An 18,970-nucleotide genomic window follows, 5' to 3' on the forward strand; every position below is an offset into this window, starting at 1 on the left:
TGCCTCTCTGATAAGACAACATGGGAGTAAATACCTGATGTAACTAAAGAGCAAGCCTCTAAACATTTAAAGGACAAGAGTCCAGGTTCAAAGGCCAAGAGGCAGGAGCATGAGGACTGAAAAAACAGGACTAAGGCCAGAAAAAAAAATTATGTTTGCACTTGTCTGTTTAGCAGCTGTCCCTCCCTGGTTAGAATGGGAGCTCCTGGCAGGTAGGGCTTATATCTCTCTCTCTAGTGCACCTGCACCAACATCACTTGCCAGACGCTTTTTGAGCCCTCATTAAATATTTTAAAGAATGAATGAAGAAGCTTTGAATGAATGTCCAAAGCTTTGAGCAATCTTGAAATTATATCTTAGTAGAAACGGTTGAAGGAAATAGGGATGTTGAAAAGGAAACATTTTCATTAGATGGCAGATAGGGCTATAAAAATTCTATAATGTTTTCTAGCTTATCTTTTTATATTATTTAAACTCTAATACAAAACCAATTTTACTACTCCAAAGAGTTCTCGTGTCTCCTATCAGCTGGTTAACTTATTTTCTGTAAATATTTTTACCCTGATCTGACATAATAACCATTTTATATGTTTAATCTACTTAATAATTCCTAGGAAAGTATTATTTCTACTAAAAAACTTGGCTATCACTTGCCCTCCAGTATTTAAACTCAAGAAAAATGGTAACACTGAAGAGTGAGGTCTACAGATAATTTTTGGATCTTATTTTCAATTATTGCAGACTGCCTCTTCATAAACTTTTACACCAGCTGTTAAGAGCTCTTCAATTTGTTTTTTTTACAAGTCATTTTCACCTCTCCTTCATATTGCCAGGGAATAAAAGAGAAGAGTAAAGAGACCAAAAGCTCGAGGTATGAAGGAGCTAGTTAGTATCCTGCCTGGATAATCCTGGTCACTGGCAGGTCTCTGTCCTTCATAGACCACCCTTAGAGTTTTGGGCACAGCTAACATGAAATGTACTTTTTATTTAAAAATTAAGTTCCTTTAACTCTTTTACTGAACTGTCACTCTGGGGCTTTGAGAGGCTAAAGTATATATGGCGCAGTAGTGTTGGAAAGTGTGTAAACTATACAAGATGACAGAGTGATGTGCGGTTTGTGATGTCAGCAGAACCTGCAGATAGAATCGCTTCACTTTCCTTCTCTTGGATAGAGAACATCCCTACAAGAAAAGGCTGACCCTGGACAGGGCCGGAAACTTTCCGCAGAACTGGCCTTGATTTGTAGGAGTCATCCCCTCCTGGCACCCCACGCGAGTCCCAGAGGTGGGTAGTGGGGACAGCGATGCTGGGGCGCGGTCCCTCCAGTCGGGCGCAGGGAAGGGCGGTGCCACTGTCACTTGGGCCAAAAAAGTCTGGGGGGCCTCCGAGGGAAGCCAGCGCAAGTGGGGTGATAGCTCTGGGGACGGGAGGCGCTCCAGGGACCCCGCCCGATGACTGCGAGCAGGCCGCGATGGCGAGGAGGGACCTGCAGTCCCCGCCCCGCAGAGAGGCGGCAGCCAGAGTCAGAGCTAGGTGGGAGGTGGCCGGGCGGGGGCGGCTGCGGAGGCGTGGGGGGCCCCCCGAGGTGGGAGAGGTCAGGGCTGGCCGCTCACGCGCTTGGCATTACAGTGTGCGCTCTAGCCGGGGCCACCTGGCAAGACCCGAGCCGCCGCCGGTGCCTCCAGCGTCCCCTGATTAAGTCGGGGCGGGACAGCGCCAGCGGAGGGGGAACGCGCCAGAGTGGGCGGGATTATGGGGGAGCTCTGCACACCCCAATGTCCGCAAACTCAGAGGAAGAGAGGGCTTGAGCATCTGAGCATCCCTTTGTACCCTAAATGGGAGGCGGGGGTGGGGGGTGGGGTGACCCGATTACCTTACACTGACCTCCTGACAGCCGCCTAGCTGCACTGAGAAAAGCACAGGGCTCCAGAGAGTGTTTGCTTCCAAAATACTTTGGGTGTTTTCTGCACCCTCCTATCTTAATGTTCCCCAAAACACAGACACACACACAACGCAGGCGGAGGCAGGGGCCTGAGGGATTAGTGGGACAGTCACAATCAGTAGAGATTAGAGACTGGGCAGGACGTATCCACACTGGGGTCTTCAGAAAGTAGGCATGGCATCTGCCGCTCCTGGTGTCCTGCCCTCAGGTGATTCGTGATTGGCTTTTCTTAGTTTGTTAGCTCTGACAGCCCCAAGCTGTAAAAAGGTTTGGGTCAAGAATGGGACTGATACTTCGAGGCTTCCTTTACCCCATCTCCAACATCTGGGGTCTGCAGGAGCAGATTGGAGGATCTTTGTAAGTTTGAAGTGGGTGTTCAAGGGAGCCTAGTTTTTTAAACTTGTGAGTTTAAAAAAAAAGAAAGAAAATACAAATTCCCTTAGTTGAATGAGGTCTCATTTTTTAATATATATATGCATGAATTTTAAGAGAACTGATGTCAAGGATAGTGAATCCAGTGGGTGTGGTGTCATTAGTATTAAAACTAAGTTTACTGTACATAGCTTTAGAAAAATTGCTTCCTTATGTGCTTTTTTATATGTGCTATATTACTGGGATGTGTCTTTGTTGGGAATTCTGTCACATCTCCTTGGTGTCTTGTGAGGTATTCCCCTGGTGTTGGCCACCTGCCCTGGTACAGAACCCAGTATGTTCCATCTTTATTATTTGTGTTTCAGGTGGGTTCAGTCTAGCTTCCCTGGACTAAATTCTTGGTCTCTGGTGAGAGAAAAAGGTTGGCAAGTTTGGGAGCAAGGAGGAATGCTGTGGGGGATTTTTCCCCATTAAAGTTTTCATGTATTGGCAATTTAAAACCGAAAGCATTGTTTACCACCTGTCAGACTCACTCAGAAGTGTAAGGATTAACTAATAAAAGATTTGTAAAATGCTTCCCAAATATAAAATTCCATAAATATGCTAAATAGTAATAATCCACCCATTGTTAAATTTATGTAGCTGCTTCTGTCATGCATACAAGATGATTTAGAATGCATGTTTCCTGTCAATTAAGCAATGAGTTTGAAGTAAAATAATGAGCTCAATTCACATCCTATGAAACTTTGAAAAAAATTTCTCCCATAAGGCACCATTGGCAGAGAATCATAAAGTAAGCAGCATTTTAAAAAGCTATATATGGAATGGCATTTACCTTATGGTTGGGGGAAAAGGGACCTTGTGAACTTCTGAAACGAAGAAATATTTAGCCCTGTTTCAAGTGTGCCTGAACTATAAATATTCCCTTATGTTTTGGTAAGTCTACAGGGAAGGCAACAGGTTTTGTGGGATGGCCTTAAGCTGTCACTTTAATTCATGAAATACACCTCTGGTATTTTAAGGCTAAAGTTCAATCTGTGGTTTTGCTCATAGACAATGAACAAAATCTTCATAGTTACTTGGATAAATTATTCATTCTTCCAATATCAAGGGGTTGGTTTTTAGGCATCCTTAATACCAGCAATTATTTAATATCCTGAACATAATTAAATTAGATTGTTTGCAGTGGAGTGAATGACATGTTAACATCGCAGTTTTATCTTTGCATGTATTTAATAACAAAGTAGGTCATTCTTCTGTTTGCTGGCCTTCTAGAGTAAAACCTGTTCCCTATATGCTAATTTTAAGTGTAAGTATTGCTATGGCTGGTCTTTTTTGTTTTAGGAAAACAATTCTAGATTCATCACTAGCAGATTAAGCTGTGAACAAAACTATGAATTTAGGAATTAATCAAGTTTTTCCTTGACACCTTCAGTGTTTTCTTTTTACTTATTCCACTTAGTAACCAGATGGACAGCTGCTAAATAGGCCCTAGCCCAGTATTCCAGAACTTCCCCTCTGCCACCACTCTTCCTTTATCCAAGTAACTTAGCCAATACCCTACTTATTTTGCAACAGCTTGGTACAGGTGAAAGTGTAAGGTGAAAAACCAAAAGAGCTTGTATTTATTGGGCAGCTATGATACACCAGGCATTGTCCATATTATCTCATCAAATCCCTGTAACAATCTGACACAGTAGATGCCATCTGTGCTTCACACAGAAGAAACTGAGTCTCAAAGAAGCTCTGGTGCCCAAGGATGAGCAGTTGATCAGCCAAAGAGCCAGGATTTGAACGAAGGCACTCTGGTACCTCCTGCTGCACTATGATCCCTAAGAAGAGTTCGCATTCTGGACTGGAGCACAGAAGAGTTCTACCATTAACTAACTGGCCATTTGACCTCATATAAGTCTCTTAAATCCCTGGGGCCTCTGATTTCCTTCCTCTAGTTTTGGATTAAATTCTCTCTCAGAGATGGAAGGGACTGTTCCAGGATTTTGGTTGCCAAGCACACAAACTGCTCTTCCCATAGGATTCCAGAATATGCTCCTCCTTGACCTGTCTTCCCTCCAACCCCATCCCTTGTTTATCTTTTCTTCTTCTTTTAGGTCACACAAATATTACTTCCACCAACAGGCTTTTTCTGAACACCCTTCTGTGCCTCTCTTTCTCAGCCCTAGTGCTCCCTCTTAACACTGATTACAAACTATAGTTATTTCGTTTATATGTCAGTTTACATATGGTTGTTGTTTTTATCTTCTCTACCATCATTCCCCCATCAGATTATTTAAAAGTTGCATGAGGCCAGAGCTCTTTTTTTCTGACTTTTTTTATTATTGTATTCCCAGAGCCTAGCCCAGTTACACATAGTATATAATTGGTGATCAATAAGTATATGTTGAATGAATAAATATCTCTTACAAGGGGCATGTTCTAATGGCCAGTTTATTGTCCCATCTTTGGGATAAACCAAATGAAGCATCACTGATGTTATAGTAGGGACTGAGCTTGAATTTTGAATGGAATCCAAGTAGAGTACCAGAGACAGGGCTCCCCTGGGACACACAGGAGAGAAGGACACAGTATACATGGTCTAACCCCTGTAATGTACAGCAGACATAACTGAACCTCAGAACAATAACAGAAATATAGGTTTCAAAGATACTTTAGAGACAAATTAATGGTCCAAACCTATGTTTTATTGATGTGGAGACTGAAGCTCAGAAAAACATGGAACCTAAATGACAGACCTATGCCTCCTTGTTTCCAGAACAGTGCTCTTTTCACCAACAGGTCAAAAATATCAGGGACTATCCAATCAACAGAGGTAGGGAACTTCAGGCAAATAATGATTTTTTTTCTTTTTTTCAAAAATTCCCAAGAGCCTTGGGTTTCCCAGACCAATCCCAAAACGCAGCATTAGTTTACACAGAACATCCTACTTCAGATAATCTTTTTTCAAATTTCATGATTTGGCCTCTACAGACTTCAGTGACTCATTTACTATTTTAATGATTCATCAGGCAGCCTTTTAATACCTATCATTAGTTTACCAATTCTGTTTAAATGCTTGGGAGTTCCAAATGGAAAATCTACAGTACTGAGCATTTAACATTACTATGATAGATTCAAGATACATTTAAAAGATGACTGGTATTTTGAATTCCAAATGATAATGGCTTGTTTTTTAAGGATTAAAATAACTTTTATTCTCTAACTTAGAGAGTAGTCCTTGATAGAGTATTACACCCATAAAAAACAGCAGTGCTTAAATTTCTGAGGGCATAAAAATCATCTGGAAGGCTTTCTAAAAACCCAGATTGCTTAGAGCCTTTCTGCACAGTTCTGAATTAATAGGTCTAAGATTGGACCCAGACAACTGCATTTTTAACAAGCACCTTTGGTGATTTTTCAATCAAATGATCTAAAGATCTCACTTTGAGGTCCAATAGTAATTTTAGTATGTTTTTACTTTTCCCATACTCCTTCTAAGTGTATTTTCTTAAACAAAGATACTTGGAGAGGAGTGTGATATATTTGAATCTAGCAAATAGCACAGATAATCAAAACTGGTTTGATGGGCATCTGTTTCCTTGTAACAAAAGCCATATATGTATAGTCATTTAGTAGCTACAGGGTTTGATATTGCCCCCAGATGAAGAATGTTCCAAAATGTTTCTGTTGGACCACAAAAATAAATCAACAGTTAACAATAAAAGTTGTGTGTTAAGTTCTGTGGAGAAATAACGAAGCCCCTTGCCCTCCAGATGATTATATTCAGTATAGCAAAGAGATAAGATTAATATCCACAAAATTTTCAAGGACAGGGTTGCAGATTAAGTACAGGATGCCTGGATAAATTTGAATTTCAAATATATAACAAATCATGTTTTACTATAAGCATGTCCCATATATTTTTATTTGCTAAATCTAGCAACCTTGCTCAAGGAACATTTGCATTTAATGTCATTAGTTTCCAGAACTGGAGGGTTTAGGGCAGGGGGTAGTTGCTGACTGGCTATTAGGCTTTGAGAAATTGGTAAAAGAGCTGGAAAGCTCCTGAGAAAAATGCCCAATAGCACTTTCCAAGAGAACTCTCATACTATTCTGTGGATTACAGGCTGCTGAAGCTCTTGGGGACATCAGGGTCATCTGCAGTGGTTGACAGCTCAGGCTGGCTCTTCAACCTACTCACTCTGGGCTGGGGAGGTCTGGAATGTAGCTTGGAAGAGTGAAATTTGAACTAGGCATCTAAGAGCAATAGAATGTAGCTGTATTGCACATTTAGGGTATTTCCAAAGCATTGAGAGAAGGCAGATTGCCTCAGGCTTTGAGGGTACTCAGTGTGGAGTAACAAGAAATTAGTTCAGACAGATTTTTTTTTAAATCCAGATTGTGGATATTCTTAAATTCTAAAGGGTTTGGACTGCCCATGTTGGGAGATAGAGCATCCTTATTGATGTGTCAGTTAGAGGAGAGAACCTGATCGAACAAAGGGAAATGGTATGGTGGCAATTATGGGGAGCCTGGGCTCCAGGGTTAACTGACCTGGATAAGTTCCTCCACTTACAAACTGGGAGGCATTTGATATGTGTACAATTTCTGTGAGCCCCCATCTCCTGAGCTGAGAATTGGGAAAAATAATAGAGACTACTAATGGGTCGTTGTGAAAATGAAATTAAATTGTACAGTTCTTGGCATGGTGGGTGGTACTGCAGAACTAAATATTCAATCAATGGTCCCTAGTACTCTGACATACTATCACTGCTACAGCTGCCCTTGTTATTATATAGGGGAAATCAGTTTCCCAGCAGCCTGAAAGAATGGTTTTTGCAAGTGAAAGGAGAGAAAATACCTGTTTGATCTACATTTGGCTAAAGCTTTAAAATCTCCCCTTTCCAAATAGAAATTTTATTATCATAAAACAGTGAGGGTAGAAAAAGTTACTAAAATAATGTTTGGACTTTCATCTGAGGATTTTAAAATAAATTCAACTCTTCATTATGTCTCCTAAGAGAGGAAATATTATGGACAATCCAAATAATTTATTCTGATCCAAAGTTAAGTAAACTTTATTATGTTATTCTTAATAGCAGATCTGCCATCTTACTTGTTTTGTTTTGACTAATATTTATATTAATTTGAATATCATAAGCTCAGACTAATCATTCAGAATGTTGTTCCCCAAAGACTTTTAAACAGCAAGGCAGATGAGTTTATCAGAGATAATTCACAAAGCAACCTCCCTTCAAGGAACTGACTGATAACATTGGAGATGGTATCATGGGGGCTCAGAGTCAGACGCCTAGGTTCCAGTCCCTGATGGCTCCTCTGACTAGATTCGTCAGTTTTTTCTCTAAAACTCAGTTTCTCCCTATCTATAGAGTAACAGCCCTTACCTCCAAAGGCATCAGCATAGAGTTCGCACATGGTTCCTGGTTCACAGTATCACAAAGAATTCTGTATATTATTTCTTTAATAGATTCATAAAGAATTTAATTCAGGGTAACATCTAATAATGTGATGATATTTATGATCTTTAGTCACATCTTAACTTAAAACTTACACAGCCAAGGATGTTTGGAGCATTTTCCAAGCCATATTGTGTAGTATTTTTATTTCAAGGATTTGCAATCCCAATTTTCATTATGTGTTCCTTTTTCTACTGCTCATCTATCTCCAACTTTTACAGGGTGATTGCTGTCCTTCTAAGAAGCTTTTGATTCATGTGTACATTAGAGTATCTGGGCCCTAGAATTTACTTGGTTCAAAACCTATGATATGAAACAATACAGGATTGGCTTCAGGTACATTACAGCCGCATGTATGGCAGTTATATTTTATTTGATCTGTGCTGAGTACCTTGAGGGTGTCTACCACAGTGCCTTAAAGATGGTAGACTCAAATATTTATTGAATGAATTTAATGTAGAATAAAATGTACTGTATTCTCTAAGGATACTTTCCTTCACATTAGGAAATCTAACTTTTAAAAAAATGAAAAAAAGAAATCTTTCATGCAGAAGATCATAGTCTTATATTTCTAGACTGAAATATCAAAAATGAATTTGAAAAGTGAATTTGGCTATCTACCATTCATATTTTCTAGAAAAGCTATGGATTATAACATCCCTTTCAGGTCTTTGCATTAGCTGGTCACTCTCTCTGGAATATTCTTCCCTCAGATATTGCTTGGCCCAGCTAAGATGACACCCCCTCAAAAAGGTCTTCCCTGACCACCATGTTGATTCATTTTCTATTTCCTTACTTTCTTTTACTGTAGTACATAACCCCCCCCACTTATTTCACATTTGTTTTTTATTGTCTACCCTCATCCCCACTGGGCTACAGGCATCCTGAGGTTGAAGTCAAGTCTACATATTTACTGCTGTTAACTGCTATCATGGATATTGAGTATCTATTACAGTGCCAGACACATAGTAGGTGGTCAATAAATATTCTGTCAATTAGTTGAATGTCAAAAGACCAATGTCTTTTGGATCTTCTGGGGTTATTCCACTGCAAAGCAGTAATTTTTAATATTTTGGATCAAATTTACCTTCCAGAATTGGATTAAAGTCATGAAACTCCTCCTGAAAAATTTTACATGTACAAAATTTTGCATGTAATTTGAGAGAGTCTGTGGATCTCAGGCTAGGAATCCCAGTTACAAAAGTACGCATATAAACATTAAGAAAATCTAACTGAAATATTAAACTAAATATCACCAAAAATTTAATTATTTAGCTATCATCTTAGCCTTAGATGTTCATATGATGATAAATTACATGTTGCCTTGGGAAAATTTTGCAACTCTCCAAAGGGGGGAAAAAGACTACCTATAAATATTGTATATTTTATTTATATGCTGGAAAGGATTTAAGGCTTATAGAAAAAGGCTAATAAAATACATACTGTAGAGCAATATAAAATATATTTCGAATAGGTAAGGAAAAAATGAGTCAAAGGAAAAAAATAAGGCTAAGAATGTAAGATGGGGCCAGGAAAGAAATTTATACTCAAAATTTATGCCATGAAATTCAACACTCTTACTAGAAGATAGTAACAAATTTTGTTCTTTTTTTTTACTAGCCAATGTGAAGGAGAAAAATATAATCAGTTATGCCTTGCAGAAGGTCATATTTTATATATTCTTATATATGAACATATGTATTTAATAGCAAACTGCTTCTTAAAAAAAGGAATACTTAAATATCATAATAAGGAATGGAGATTATATTTCCAATACATGTTTGTGGCAAGTGCCCTTGTACCTGAGCCTGAAATAACCCATAATAAAATGTTCAAAAATAACTAGCACTTTGGATGTTCATAATTAAGATTTTATGGCTTTTCATAATTTTTGTTAGCAGGCCTTGCAGAAAGAGACCTCGTTAGGTCAAGACCCTCCCAGGATTCGGGGGATGAGGGGAGTGGGCAGACAAGGAAGACAAAGGGCTTTTTCCATTTCCTTCTGCCCCATTAGTCCCAGCAACATTCTACCCTTTCCTCTGTGGAATACTTTTTAAATAAAATGCCTGAAGCTCTCATTCTTCCTTGTAAGGGGTATGCACCTCAGATTTTGACTAAGGAAGTTTATTCCCCCTAACCTTAGTTTCCTTGGATAGCAATCCACTGGGGACTTCTACGCCTTCTCTCTTTTAGAAAGCAAATACAATAACTAGCTCTTCAGAACATTATGTGGATTTGTGGCATTCTCTGCAGGGCTATAAATGGATCACACTGACAGCTTTATTTGTCATTCTTAAATGGAATGTGTTTCTCCCCCTTTGTCTTAAATCGAAATCAGATGGCATTTCTTATTTCAATATGGAATGTTTTTACTCTCATAACTGCAAAACAGCATTCATAACTGATACTATTCTAATTTACAAAATTTGTGTTTCATTATTTGAGGTGGGGGGAGATCTGTATTTGGAAAGTAACTGAGGGAAAACAACTTATGCAATTTTCATTTTGCCTATTTATTGATATCCTGATACAGTCGCTAGAATATTGTTGCCATATGGAAGCAGAGACAATTGTATTGCATGTAATGACATGGATTTTAGAAACAAGGATATAAAAAGGCATACTCAGTAGAATATCCACAATTCAGAGACTTAAACATTTTTGAAATCTCTCTCTCCTTTGTCCACCCCTCCACCCTCGCTTGTCTCTGTCCTCAAGCCTCCCTTCCTCTCCTTGCAATGGCTCTTGTTCAACATATGCAGTGGCAAAAATGGCAAGAACAGGGTTGAAAAGTACTACTTTCATATCTTAGTGCATTCCTTACATGCTAAAACCAGTTGCTTCAGCCCAGGTGAAGTTTTTCACTTAAAAATCCCTATCATTCCCATCCACCCACTACTGAATCTAGGTAAGAAAGAAAACCCTCCTACGTTAATTTCTTAAATCCATCAAAAGTTCTTAATGCTTTTGTTACTCATCTCAATACTGTGCTTATCTTTAGAATTTATAAACACTAGGCAATGGGTACATCTTTCTCAGTGAACTTCCATCTGCATTTACTTTCATATTCATTTCATACACTCATGCTTTCAATAAAATCAACTTCAGTGAGTACCCATTGTGTGTCACTGTTCAGATGCAATGAATTATGTCAGGTATTCCTGTCCTCTTTGGCCTACAGGCTTATGGGGAAGACATACAGTAAAAGAATGACACAAATAGGTATGAAATTGAAACTGTCCTGAATGCTACAAAGGAGAGATATCAGCCTGTGGAAAATGAGTTCCAAGTGATGTATAGGAGCCAGCTAAGAAAGAAGGATAGGCAGAAGGTGTGAGGTTTGGGAAAGCAACAATGCATGGAAAGCAGAAGAGGGCAGAGGCAACGTGAGAGACTGAAGGAAGGCCCAAGGGCTAGAATACAGACAGCATGAGCAAACAGCTTGAGTATGGAGATGTAATCAGGGATCACCACCATGAATGGCTTTTTAGCCATGATCAAAAATTATGCCTTATCCTAGGAGCAATGAGAAGGTTGGGTTCTTTTCCAGAGTAGATGGAGGAATGTAGTTAGTTACATCATCAATATGATATTTCAAAAAATATTTCTGGCTACAATGTGGAGTATGGGTTGGCAAGAGGAGAAAGTTATGTAGATCAGTTGAACTTTTTCAGCAGTGAGATAATAATAGTTTGGCAGAGGGGAGGAAGGATGAGATGTTCGTGGTTTCTAAACAGTGAATGGATTCAAGAGCATATAGGAGGTAAAGTGGCAGACCATCTTCTGCAATATTTATGTGGAGACCACAAGGAGTGTTGGAACACCAGAACAGGAACAAGTTTGTAATGACAGATGCTAAGTTCAGTGTTGGACAAGCTGAGCTTCGGTTGTCTTGAAGACATCACAGGACAGATGAAGAAGACATTGAATTATGGGTGAGGAGCTTGTTAGAGACATCTGAGGTTTGGATGTAAACCTGTGACTCATCTTCACATTTGTAAGTCTGGATATGATTGATATATGGTCTGAAGATAGATATAATTGCCTAGAGAAAGCTTATCCAGTGGGGGAGGTAGAAAGGAAGGGGGAAGAAAGGCCAAACTCTTAAGGAATTGATATACACATAGCCAAGTAATGAAGGATGAACTTGCAAAAGAAAGGGAGAATATCAAGAGAAATAAAAGGAAACCCAAGAAATTGCCAGGTCATGGGGGTCAAGGGAACAAGGATTTCTTTTCAGGAAGGTGGGAGTGGTCAGCTGGCTTAAATGTGGAAGACCAAGAACTGTTTATTTTATTTAGCAAGAGTGGAAATACTGATCAGGAGAGGAATATTTTGAATTAAGGAGAAATCACCAAGTGACATTAAGGGAAAAAGAGTTGTGACTGGTGCTGTCTGCAGTCATGCCTATTTGAGAATATTTCACATGGTTTCATTTTGCTTATTTTAAGAAGATACTTGAGAATCAGGCATGATAGAGAGAAAAGCCATATTAAAATGCTGGTGACCACTAGAAGGAGAGTGGAACTGACTTCTGAGCATAAAATGGTCTTGAGGTTCTGAGCTCTGAACTGGAAAGAAAATGTGAGCCTGACACCAGGGAATTTTATGAGCACAGCACTGCCTGTTCCTCCACCCAGTAGTCACCCTTGTGACCAGGGTAAATAAACCAAATGTTCATGAAGCAGTGTTGACTCGCCTCACCCACTTGCTGACATCACTGTGTGGAGGAAGTAGGCTGAGGCATCACAGAGCACATTCTCAGCGACTTCTGTGAGGTGAGATGGATCTTTAATTTCCCTCCCTACACCTGCCACAACACAGAAGTTTGAGCACAACCAGAGGGAGCAGACTGGAATTTAATAGCTCTGCACAGTGAGCAATGTGATAAGGCAGAGGTCAGACTGAAGTAGGCGAGCTGCCAATGGGAGGTAAGAAAAGAAAGAAGAGCATCAGTAATTATTTGTAGTAGTTTGACCATAAAAGGGAAGAAAGATTGAAGAGCAGCTGAAGAGAGGTAAGTAGATGAGCAATTGTGTATTCATTCAACAAATATTAAACTATCGTGTATGTCCCAGGCACTAGGATAGGCACCAAGAAGACGTTTTCATCCCTCATGGGAGTTCTGCCATAAGACAGATGGATAGATAGATCATGTGGAAATCTCAAATGCACAATGACTATTTTATGATCTGATCCATTAAAACAAATGCAACATTATTTTTCAGATATAAACACTTAATTTTTATAAAGTCATCAAACAAATCTATGTTAAAATTTTTAATAGATAAAAATAACATGTTCACCTGTACTTGGCTTTGTTTCTCATCCCCTCTTCTTTCATTTGTGTTGTATTCCAAATTGGGTCAGTCCTGCTATTGTCACTTATTTAGAAAATATTTTCTGTAATGGTGTCCTTAACCTTTTATGTTCAGAGCCTGTCACAGTGTTATTTGACTTTCAGAAATCATCTGATCACCTGTAATTTACAGAACACTTCCACAGTCAAGCATTGAATATTACCCCCATACAAGTTAGAAATGTGAATAAAGCAGGGTTACCCTAGCTACATCATAAGCTGTCTGAGAGCTCTTGGCACTTCTGTACTTAGAGGTATTGAAAATAAAGCCAGAGTTCTATAAATGTGATTTCTGTAATATGGGTGTAGCTAAGGATTCTTGGGTTTGCAGAGGAATGATGAATTCTCACCTAAGATTTCTGGAACATCCCTTAAAGAGGTGGTATTTGAACTGGGTGTTAAAAGATGAGCATTTCAGACAGCAGAAAGCTAGTAACCAAAGTCATGGTGGCAAGAAAAACAGCTTTTGAGTGGAAGGAGGACAGTGAGGGGAAATGGTTTAATATGACTAGAGAGGTTATGTGAAAAGTGGTAAATGTCTTGATCTCAGATCTTGGAAAGCTCTGCTGAGAAGTTTTAGACTTGATCCCATAGGGACTGGAAAGTGATTCGAAGTATTCAAGCAAGTGGAGAAGCATGAAGTTTAGGAAGAAAACCGGGATCATTAAGAAAACTGGGCAATGATGGACACTGGAAGCAGGGAGTATATAAGATAGGAGGCAATCTGCCCAGATGGGAGATGGTGGCTGCTTGAGGAGCTTCTGCTATGACAATGGCCTTGGACATGTAAAAAGGAAGTAGAGCTTTTTGTGTGCAAAGTGGCCATCATCAGTTAGATGTGTGTGTTGTGGCGAGGTACCAGGATGGAGGGGGAGAATGAAGAAGCCAGGGAGAGTGACAATGCCTATGACTTTAGGTGTGGAAAGCAAAACAAATTGTGGAGAGAAAAGAAACCAGGATTTAGCCTGGAAGGTGTGAAAAAAATATATTAATTTAACTGTGGATGTCAATGTAATTGACAAAAATAGAGAATCTTGAACAAGGCCCACATTTTTAAGGGGAGGTAGAAGAGCCAGAAGAGAAAAATTGGGAGAAGTTTCCTATAAAACTGGAAGTGAAGTTTCAAGAAAGCCAAGAAAAAAGTGGATTTCAAGGAAGAGGCCTTGGCTGTGATTTGTTTCATTTATATTATCATTCGGTTGTATCTTTTCCCTCTCTTCCTTTCCCTTTTGTGACTGTCCCATGGAATGGGCTGTGTGGCTCTCAGGGCTACACCACACCTGGGTTCACACTTCATCTTTGCTGCTCTGCTCCCTACATACTCATGAGCAGTGACTGGCCTAGAGTCACCAGCAATCAGCTACTCCTTCAGAAGCTCTGCAGAGGACACGACTTAAGGAAAGGAGCTCCTTGTGTGTTTGTTAGGCAGGCACAGCAAGGGAGGAGAGCTGGGGGAGTTAGTGGGTTTATATTTAGGATTTCCCTAACTCAAGCTTCAGGTTTGTCTCTAGGAGTAATACAATTTCTATAGCAACAATAACTACCTCCAAGCAAGAATACTGTCTGCCTTTCAGTTTTCATTGTAGGGAGTCAGCCATACTCCCGTTGGGTAGAACAGTCATTTTATCTCAATGTCCCTATATCATGTTCTATATGAAAAATTTTTCTGTGAATTCCATATCAGGAAGATAAAATACTTGGTTTCTTTTGGGAAGTGGTGTATTTTCTCCTTTCTAGTATATGAATTATAGAAAAACTATGTTTTCCTTTTACTTAATTACCAAGAAATTAAAATCCATATTGTAATGTCAATCATCTCAACTGTTGACCAGTATAGGTAGCCTATATACTTTTTTCTCTTTCATATTTTTATTCTTATTATTTTTCTTTACGGAAGTCACCTCAAATCCTTAAGATGAAGATTCTTAAGGGCATAAATAAATACTTTTACTGTTAACTAAAGGTCTTACTATACATCATCCCCAAAACAAAGAGTCATCAGAACAGTCCACTGAATAGCTGGTATCCACCTGAGAGATGTGGGAATTGAGCCCTGGTGAAGTTAAGGACTTAGAGTTCATTCAGACAAATACTGAGTGGGTCTTTCTCTAGTGGCAGTAGTCATTTCAACCCTTCTTGGTCAAAGTTTTATGAGCAGCTGGTTGATTGTAAGTGGCATACGGTTGGCTGGGATAGCTCTTATTAGATGAAAAATAATCACTGACATAAGAAGCTAGGATCAATTGAGCAGTTTTCTTCTTGACAATGAGATATCCTATGCCTATATCTCCTTCCCAGGTTTTATACAATCAAGAAACACATGAGAGAGGCCTCTTTCAAGCATTATTAAGCTATGAAAATGGAACTGAAGCTTATTTTCCCCCTTCAAATGGTAAGTAACTACTAATTTGGGTAACAGAATTGACTTTCCCCTCCTAATTTTCTTACACTATTTTCAAAAGAAATGGAAATGTTTCTTGTGTGAAGATGACATGACTTATGATTAATATCCAGATTTGTCTTCAGAATATTTTCTAAACAAGGGGAATATTTGCATTTTTCAGTTCATTTGTGGTTTTAATAAATTCTAGTTTAATATGCTTTATCTGGTTTAGAATTTAAGTCATTTTGACCTACATACGAGTTTTGGTAATCAAAATAACATAACTCTTCTACCCACTTTATGGACACTTTTTAAATTCTTTAGTTAGTAGCATAAAACTGACATGTGGACTCGGAAAAGTCATGGCCACATTCAAGGAAGATTTAGAAATGCCAGATTGCTGTGCAGTGGCACTTCTTTCCATACCAGATGCCCTAGTTTGGAGCATCTGCCCCTTTTGGCCTGGGCACTGACTGTCTTTAATTGGAAAAACTTATTATCACTTTGCAAATGACTAGAACTGAGTCTTCCCCAGTGAGTGATATCAGCTTTTGAAGAAAAGGCCACATACTGAGTTCTTTCACCAGGATATTGTGCCTGAAGAACTTAAAATTATTTGAAACAGTTCACTCTCCTTTACGCCCACAAAATCATTTGTTATTTTCACTCTTCATCATATTTTATTTTTCTTTATATGTCCTAATACATATTCAAAAGAAAATTTCTCTATATATGTATAGCTATGAATATTGTAAAATTTCATTTATTCTAACAAATTAAGGAAGTTAGCATATCTCAATTTGTGGGAAGACTGAATTATAGATAACTTTTAAACAAATGTGGCTTTTATTACTTTAAACTACATACAGTAACTTTAACAAAACCTTACAAAATAGAAATCCTTAAGGAGACCTGTTATAATAAATCACATGAACACTGTGTTATTAGCATATAGATTGGATGTATGCAGGCGCTTGTAAAGTGCCTGAGGTCCATTGAAAATAGTTTATTCTGTGTCTAAAAAGTGTACATAAGATTGAAAATAAATGTCTAAAAGACCATGTCTTATCTACCTATAAATAAAGGATTTGCAAAACAAAGGTAAATGTAAGCCCAGCTCATGAAATTACCAAGACTTTAAATTTATTGAAGCCCTAAATTAATGAGATATTACCATGTGTGCATAAATAACTTAAAGAATAAAATTTGCTGATCCTTCTCTCATATGGGTATTTATGCTAATGAATCAGGATCCTATTTACACTATTAGTCCCCAAAGTAATTGCTTATGTGAAGAAGTTCTGTCTTATGGGTTTTCAGTCAATTAAACCCGTTTGCATTTTATGCACACATTTTAAATTCTCATCCTATTTTTTCATAAGCCAGATTCAAATATGTTCAAGTAATAATAGTCTCATTAAGGCATTAGTCTTTCATTTCTAAAGGAACTTTCAAAATAGCCATATGCATAAAATGCTTATTAGTGAAATTCAATCAATACTTTAGAAAAGTCAACCGATTAAATGTTATTTTTTTTAGTTAAGTTTTCCTATTTGTAATGGTGATTACTATGCTGAACATACTTCCAATTTCTAATTTTTCAGTTAGCTTAATTTATTCAATGACTTTTCTTGCTTTGATTTTGCAAGGCAGTTTTTAGCTTCTAATATGCCTTTAGAATTACAAGCAACCTTTTCCCAAAGAGCAGCTTTTTCAAGACATATGCATATTAACTGATCGATCTTGCCAAGCCAATTAGGAGATCACTATAATATGGAACAAAACTTTTCTAACTCTAATACTGAAGAACGAGTATATTATTCACAAAGTTTGGGATATTTTAACAGGTATAGTTTTCTCACAGTTTTCAAATATTTGAGAAATTGGAAATTAAAGTACTTAACTGATTAAAAACTATAAATGCCTTCATTAGATCCAAACTATGGTAATCTTCAATGCTACCCTAGCTTGGAAGCTTGATGAAGCTACTGAAGTTGGGAGAGTAGACACTGAGGGACAGACCAGATGGAAGGAGGGGCCAGGAAAAGCTACAGGATCCAGGCAGTGGGCACAGGGTCTACAATCAAAGAGCATGGGCAAGGTCAGACACTAGTAAAGGCACTGCAAAATTTGGAAAGCAGATTTGAAATCACACCCAACCAAACTCTCTCTAGGTAGTTATTAGATGGTTATCTAGTTCATACTTTATCTAGGTGTATTGGTTCCTCTGCAAAAAAGATATAAAATGTAGAGTCTGGATACAACAGGCTCAAATTTTGGTTTAAGATTATAGTTGAATCAAAAAAAAGATAAAGTATCCAAATGGAGAAAGAAAGAAAAGAAAAGAAAGTGTGTGTGTTGGGGGAATCGGGGAGAGTGCAGGAGAGACAAGGAAGGATATTCTAAAATCAGAGTATGACAGTTACTTTGTCCTTTTTAGCAGTATTGGACAATAGTGTACTTTCGTTGTCATCCTAACATAAGACATAAGGATGAATGGAAAACTATTTTGATACACTGAAAAACTCATAGACTTTATAATAAAATAAACAAATTTCATTCAATTAAATCTTACTGATTCATTTAAGCAATGATCTATATAAAGCATTAACACCAATAGCTTCCTAAAAAGATATAATTTTCTTTGTAGCTGGAATTGCCCTAAGGAAGCATTTCTTCTCATTTAGAGAAAATAGGAATAAAGCACTTGTATTATCACTTGTATAAATTTTTAATACTGAATAAAATATTAGTGTTTAGTGTAATATTGATTCTCAATGTAATACTCCTCCATAATCGCATGCTAATTGGTTAGATTAAATCAGACAGATTCAAAAACCCTGAAAATAGACCATCTAAGACTTATAATTTTTTTTCATTAGTTTCCAGAACTCCAGTTAAAATGGAATTAATACACCAAATGAAAGACCATGGTACAATAAAAGTTCTATGCACTATCATGTGCCCCCTTCTTCCTTCCCACTGCTCCAGCCCCATGCTGAGATACAGGAGTGAAGAGGCTGAAAGGAGGGCCGATCATCACTTGAGAGTTTAAACCACAGAGTGACGGCATTTAAGAGGGAGACAATCTTTGTGCATCCCAGCTCTGTTATTTACTGTGAGATCTTAGGCATTTTGCTTGAACGTCTTGGAGCCACAGTTCCCTCATCAATTAATATTATTATTCTAATAGTTATCAACCTCCTAGAGGTGTTGAAGTAAAACTAGGGGTGATTTTTACCACTAGAAGATATTTGGTAATATTTATTTTTTTAGGGATAGTTTTGGCTATCACAACTAGAGGGAGTAAATGTGCTATTCACACCTGAAAGCAGCAGCAAAGGATGCTGCTCATCGTCCTAAAATGCACAGGACAGGTCCTCAAAACAAAGAGTCACCTGACCCAAAAGGCCAATAGTACCAAGACTGAGATATCCTGGAGT

General features: G+C 38.2%; 1 protein-coding gene across 3 annotated transcripts in view; it reads left to right on the forward strand.

Moving 5' to 3' along the window:
- The first annotated feature begins 1,249 nt into the window (after positions 1–1,249).
- The window catches only part of RHOBTB1 (Rho related BTB domain containing 1), a 111,151-nt gene continuing 93,430 nt past the window's right edge, over positions 1,250–18,970 (forward strand). Inside the window, exons 1-2 of one of the 3 annotated variants that reach the window (XM_073241004.1) lie at positions 1,250–1,284; positions 15,443–15,536. The gene's annotated coding sequence lies outside the window, so the exon portion shown is untranslated. Of the gene's footprint in view, positions 1,285–12,557; positions 12,803–15,442; positions 15,537–18,970 lie in introns of those variants that run through there. The other 2 variants (XM_017672495.3, XM_037002976.2) reach the window with 2 other exon arrangements.

The sequence above is a fragment of the Manis javanica genome, chromosome 7 (assembly GCF_040802235.1).
Source record: "Manis javanica isolate MJ-LG chromosome 7, MJ_LKY, whole genome shotgun sequence".
In the NCBI taxonomy this organism is placed as follows: Eukaryota; Metazoa; Chordata; class Mammalia; order Pholidota; family Manidae; genus Manis; species Manis javanica.